The sequence below is a fragment of the Brachionichthys hirsutus genome, chromosome 7 (genome assembly GCF_040956055.1).
Source record: "Brachionichthys hirsutus isolate HB-005 chromosome 7, CSIRO-AGI_Bhir_v1, whole genome shotgun sequence".
Taxonomy (NCBI): Eukaryota; Metazoa; Chordata; class Actinopteri; order Lophiiformes; family Brachionichthyidae; genus Brachionichthys; species Brachionichthys hirsutus.
Genome location: NC_090903.1, coordinates 4,025,313 through 4,032,417, shown reverse-complemented (window position 1 = coordinate 4,032,417; position 7,105 = coordinate 4,025,313).

Here is a 7,105-nt window from a genome sequence, read left to right as displayed (position 1 = left end):
CATTCTCGAGTTATAGGCCGTTGAAGAGAGGCAGATATTAATGTTAGAGTTGGCAGGGTTAAAAAAACGTCTTTAGACATCAATGGCACTCAAAGAGTTAAGGGAGATTAATTTTAACTTACAAATTCAACGGTTTCTTAAACTTAAATGTAAATGTGTGACTGCTGTCTGCAGAAGATTCCTTGAAGAGCGTTTACCTGCAACCTGAATGTTTCTGTCACAAAGAGAAAGGCTGTCCTCGAGACGCGCACACGAACATTTAAGCTTGTGCCACTAATTTATAAAAAAAAGAAAAAAGAAATGCCAAAACTGTATCATTGAAGAATTCTATTTCTTAACTTTAAGGAATTTAAACTTTGTTTCGGCATGTTTTTTTAGTTAAAGCATGATTAAGGATTTAATTAGATTTTAATCAGTTACTAAAAGTTAACATCCATGGCTTTGACGCATACACCAAAGAGTAATAATTGAACCGGATTAGAGTCCTGTCAGCTCTTTTATTGATATTTCTATTACAACAGAGATTTAACGGCTACAGCTTTGTGGCAATTTGTGCATTTTTAATTGTAATTTTGGCAGCGGGTGAAAATTGGAAGCTTAGCAGCAGCACTTAATATAGTGCTGCATTAATGCTTAGCATTTAGCATTAAATGCTCCCCCCCTCCTGCAGGCTTCCCTTGCACCTTATTCACAATCGTAGCAGTTCTTCGGCTTCCGCCTAAGTGGCAAAGACATGCAGCTTAGGCAAATTGGTTTCAACAAATTGTTCGTAGCATGCATGGTTGTTTTGTCTTTCATGTGGCCCTGCGATGAACTGCCGTCTCATCCGGGGTGTGCTCCACCTCCCGCCCTTAGCCAGCTGAAGGAAGCTCCGGGAGTCCCGTGACAAAGACACATCTCCAGCACATGGTTGGGACATATTTTTAGAGATAGCCTCTGGGGAAGTTTTGTACAAACTCCATTGCATGATAATTTAAACTTTTTAGTACAAATCACTGGATCAATATAACTCTATAATTATTTTTTACTTTTTTTGCGTGTCGAGGGAGGCTTCGCCTGCCTCCCTCGACTGCATGCCACTGACATTACCATGAACGTGCATAATAATTTCTCCTTAAAAATGTAATTTCTTTATTATTACAACTCAATAGATAGCCATAAAGCCCACAAGGAATATATAAGCACTGACTAATGGGACAAAATGGAGAGAATGGAAAATGATGAAGATGAGAATGTTAGAAAAAAGGTCTGCACTAACGCGATGCAGATTTTCAATGACACTGTCATTTCCTGATTATGCCATGGCAGAAGATGGGAGACATTAAGAGGGAATTATAAAGCTAAGGGGAAGCTACATCACATTAGCCTCTTCAGATAACATCTCCACCAAATGCTACCAGTGGACAATGTGGGCTGCTACCTTGGTGAGCTGGCAGAATACTGCAGAGACTCCAAGTGACAGGCTATTGATTGGAACAATTCTAAAACCATGTAGGTCATTCGGCATTCACACACACACAGAGAGAGAGAGAGTGATAAGAGGATGACATTTAACACTAAGCTGAGGAGTTTTGAGAACACAGAGAAGCTGAACACCATTCGATTCCAGACAACATGAAGAAGGCAAAGCGTTTCGAAGAGGGAAGCGATAAAGAGGTCAACCCGCTACAACTGCAGCCAGAAAGGGTACGAGGTCTGGGAATTTACTGTCCAGTGAAAAGCAGAGCGATACCATGACACTGTTTCTGCAAGAACTCTAAGGACACACTGGAGAAGAGACAGACAGACAATGTGAAAGAAGCAGAAACACTGAAAAATGTTTTAGGACTGGAATAAAAAGTGATAATGATTGATGCAGCCAATAACATTTAGACATTAACTGTACATAGACTTTATTATCAACATACTGTAAGTGAATTTAAAAGAAATAATTTGTTGGATAAATATAAAGCTGCTATCATAATGTTTTCCAACATGGCAATATTTTTTTGTTCATTATGAAGCATCAAATTTGGAAAAGATAATCAAGGGAAATATTTAAAATACAAGAATACTGCAAACACTTAAGTCTGCACAAAATATAGGCTGATGTACTTTTCCCTCGTGCACACTGATTTATCTGGCCCTGTAGAGCTTGAGCGACATGAGGGTTATAAATACACTAGTGCACTAGTAAGATCTCAGCTTTAATGGAAAAGCAGTGCATCAGGTCAGGATAATTGCATGGAGTTCACAGCAACAGGCTATTTCCAGAAAGCCTAGTATAATGCCAAACTCATCAAACTCATGTATGGAAAGAGATTGGATCCCCCCCTCCCCTAATGCCAAAGCCCAAGGGAGTTGATCAAAAGGCAAAGAGGGTGAAAAATGTGAAACTGAAACTTCAGAGAAAGACAAAGACAGGACAGGGAGAAAGCCGCCGCAGCACACGCCACTCCTCCAGAGAGGAAAGGCGCACTTAAAAGCCTACGAGTGTAAAGAACAGATCCTAAGCAACGGCAATTATGGCGACAGATTGATGGACCCGACCAAATCTTCAAGGGAACTGCGATTCTTGTCAAGAAATTTGGGCCATGAAGGAGAAAATGGATTCCCGACATAAAAATGGATATTCACTTTGGCCACACTGCCAGGAGGAATAAAACAGAGTGAGGAACAGGCTGGTTTATAAGGTCAAATAAAAGTCAATGAAATAAAGATACAGAGCCAAATGGTCCAAAGGAATGCACATATGCAAATGTATACATGGAACACAGAAGGTGTTACAACCGATAACACCCAGACAGTCAGTGTGTGTGCCTCGGATAATAACAATAACAACAACAACAACAACAATACTAATACTACTACAGTGGTGCAGTGGGTAGCGCTATTGCCTCACAGCCAGAAGGTTCCAGGTTCAATTTATCTTTGATATTGATATTGGAAGTCCTTCTTGGTCCAGCTCACCACTCTACATCTCCTTTATAAGCAATTCCTACATAAGACCCAGATAATGGCTGCAGACGTTTACATCTGGATTACATTCATTGATTTGTATGGACTCTCACATTCCACTTCAGGTCGATCAACTTGTCATCCTCCCCCTCATCTTTATTCTCCAGTTCACGTGTATAATCACGCATGAACACGCAGGCCATGGTCCGTCACGGTCACGGTTCAGATGGGCTGAGGCGTTTGTGGTACGCCCCTTCGCCGTACGTCACCTTCATCCTACAGGTCTGGAAAACACCAAGCGCAAAGATATTTCAGAGAGATTATAAGCGATCAATCAGATGAAACCTTTCATGTTTCAGCCGTTATAATTTAGTGCTGAATTGGTATCAGATTGTCAGAAAGGTCATTTTGCCGCTACGTAACAAATCATCAGTTTGAGGATTTAAATGTTTTTAAAATGTAGCTTCAAGAAATAGGAACAGAGAAATTCAAAACGCACAAATACAAATGTACATACAAATACAAAAATCGCCTCAACGAAGTGCAAATCTGTCCATTTGTTGACAAACATTAACCCATTATGACATTTCATACATAAAAAAAAGTAGATTTTCTCCTACATGATTTTCCCAGAAGACTCGGCCACTCTTCCTCCTACGAAGTCTTCCGCTCCATGAAGTTCTCTCAACTGGGTCAGTGGCTTTATAATAGCACTGGTGGCTGCTGCTTGGGCAATTCTTTAGCTCTCCTCCAGGATGGTTCCCAGCGGCCTCAGCTCCAGTGGAGATGAGTTTCGTGTTAGCGATGTCAGTTCTCTGCCGTCGTGCATCACGATGCTGCCGCAGAAACTATGCACATTGGCTCGGCTATCTTTTGGCACCTCATCTGGAATGGACACACATTTTTGGAGTGAATTGACTTTTTCATAGTTCTAAGAATTGAGCTCCTTCTTTGTGTATCTGACACAACAACAACAAGGAATATAATATAGATGCTATTATTGATTAACTGCATCTCGAGGAACTTTTTTGTTGTTGCCCACATACACTGCAGAAACAGTTCATTGAATTTACCCATTTGACGAATTGATGAAAGACCTAAATCCTGATACCTACAGAATTTCCTACTGTTTTAAAGTTTTATGTGCTTCTTAAATATATATCTGCTCTATTCAATTTGAACTGCACTTGAATAAAATAGATCAATCAAGTAATAGTGAAAATTAATAATTTAAATGATTAATTTCTACAGTACAATCTGTGTTTACAGGTGTCTTTGTTTTTTTGAGAAGGTTGGAGTCATGGTTGAGTCGTGTTCTGCACTGTTGCCTCAGCAAGAAGATTCTGGGTTTGAATCCCACCCCTGGACCCTCCCTGTGTGGAGTTTATGTGTTCTTTGTGTATTTATGTGGTTCCTCTGTGTGTTTCAGCTTTCCCCCCCACAGTCCCATTGTAGAACTCTGTTTAATAATTATTTCTCATGTTAAAAAAAGCCTTTCAGGTAATATGTGTCCTTTGTTGACATGCATGTTTCAATTCAAGTTTCCGCTTCATTCCTTTGAACGAGACAAACAAAAGTGCAATCAGTACTTAACTTAAAAAAAAAAGAAAAAGCACGAGATCAAGCCCCCTGCGAACTTTGCAATAGCTCCCCAGAGCCTTTCATGTGGGTCTGCACTGAAGTTTGACAGAATTTGTGGTTTACGTATTAATGAGGCCGATGTGACGGAAATCACTGTGTTCTGTGATATAACACAGGACCCGGAGGAATTTACAGGAGCATGAAACGTGCACGCACAGCTGTCTCCTCGTTGCTATTGATCTATTATGAATGGCAGTTTCCTCTTTGGTTGTGGCTGCTGGAGTTGGAGGTGAATTGTTCGTGCTTCTTATGGTTTGGAACTTATAGAGATGATGTAAAAACACTGGAGGGGGCTTTTCGACCCAGATGAGACTGCTTTATCAATGCTGTCAGCGGGTCTGTAGTCCCGATTAAACCCAAGATTCCCAATCTGCTCGATGCTGATCAGCATCGGCAGCGTGCCTAGTCATCTTAATAAGTGACTAACGATTAATTAAGTTCATTAACACTTTTAAATGACTTTTAACGCAGCACCAAGACTTTTTCCTTTTGGTTAGAGCTCCTGAGAGGAGACAGCCGATCCATTAATTATGAGCCAGCCTGACTTTTTGTGTTTTTGTTTGTCACGTGCTTCAGGATCCAGGTCCATTCATAATTCATACAAATTGAACTTCATTAAAAAAAAAGAAATTTAATAAAGGAGCAAAACATCTTCACTCGGCTAAACAGAGAGCAAAAAAATCCACGCCTGCAGCTCAGCTAGCCCAAAAGCAACTGACAGTTTGACCTGTGCCCGTTGAAACCCATGATGATGAAATGATGATGTACACAATAAAAAGGCAGTTTGCTTGCATGTCTTTGTCTTCTCCACCTTTCTTCCAGTCTCATCAGATTGTTTTATGCCTTCTCCTCAGTGAGAACACTTTTTTTTCCCGTCTGGCCTGCAACTATCTGGTAGTAAAGACATCGAGTTTCGCGTGGTATACCGAATTTGGACCATAGGGCGCTCTTAAAAGCCTTTCATTTATTATGTATTAATTCTGGTTGTGCTTACTGACCTCGAACTGATTCTATGCGGTACACGGTGCTGAAAAATGGGTCAAAATGTTTTGGTACGACTTTGGTCAGCTACGAAGCCGCACCGCTCGATGGGTTGTCGGTGTGAGGGTCATGTTGTGGTGCCTGTTAATTGCCTTATCACACACACCTGTTTGTTCTTATCAATCCAGGACCTGCGGCGTGCGGATTGGCTGCGGTCATCCCGGACGCACCTGAGGCAGATTGAGGCAAATCACCACCAGCCCTCATAATCCCTGCTCCGCCCGCTGTTCCCAGTCGGACTATTCTTTGGATTCCGCTTATGGGTGCAGAACGTCTTTCACGTCTTTTTGTTGCGAATGATTTTTAGTAGAGCTGGCTTTTTGTTTTTTCTTTCTCGGCTGTGTCTTTCATTAACTAGATATTTCGTTGGACTCCAGCCACCCCGCAATCCTGTGTGCGGCTCCAGGATATTGTGTTTTCTGATGGACATATGTCAGTAAAATATAAAGTCCACGATCGCACCGTCTCCGTCCTCTGTTCCCTGCGGTCCCCTCGCACCAGTCCACAACAGTCGGAGCATTACGGCTACCGTGGTCAGGAGCCTCGCAGAGTGATACGTACCAGTACATGATATTATGGTGTGTACAAGAACCCAGAAATGCCAACTGTTAAGAGACATGCTTACGAAGTGGATTTCCAGCTGGAGTCTATCAGCTCCGCAGCAGAACATGAGAATAGATCAATTTAAGAGCAGACACCCGGTGAATGCCGACATCAGTGTTAATGAGATAACGCCGTGTTTATTGATAAATGCAGGAGGTGCTATGTGGTTTTTCTCATATTATCTTATTTATAAATATTTATTACCATGTTATCAGTTCTGTCATGGCGCAAACTAATGCAACCGCAGTTTGAGATGATTTAAAGTTTCACTGCCACTGAGAATTAGAAGCGTGATGGTGTGCCAATATCCTGAAGGACACTCCAAAGTTAAGTGATCTTTAGACGCCGGGTGACTATTGACGACTCTCCAGGATTATTGGACTCCCGTAATGAGACCTCTGATCCAGACGCAGGCAGCTGCCCTGGGCAGAAATACAATATGCATGTTTTGAAGGACAATACACTTGAGATATTGGTTCTGATAGCAAAAGAAAAACTGTTAATCTATTTCCAAGTCACAAGATTGCGTGGCAGCAGAGCCGTAATCTCCTCCACTGCAGATTGAGAGCAACAATTTGCACAATTTGCCTCTGTGGTGCACAACAATCTGACGGCGTGCGGTTTCTGATAACATTGGTTGTGAGTAATTGCTGCTTGTGTAAATGCTGCTATGTGGGAGTTTTTTTTCAGTGTGCCTCACAACAGCAATTTCTGCGCTATACAGCAGGATTCCTTTGTCATTTAAAACGCAAACAGGCGGGTCTTAAGCATACGCACATTTATTTGAAACTCCCTAAAACCAGAAAAGCAACACAACTGATGCAGAGAAACACAACACACTGAATCAATTACACTCACACAAATACAATCAGCTGCCTCGGTG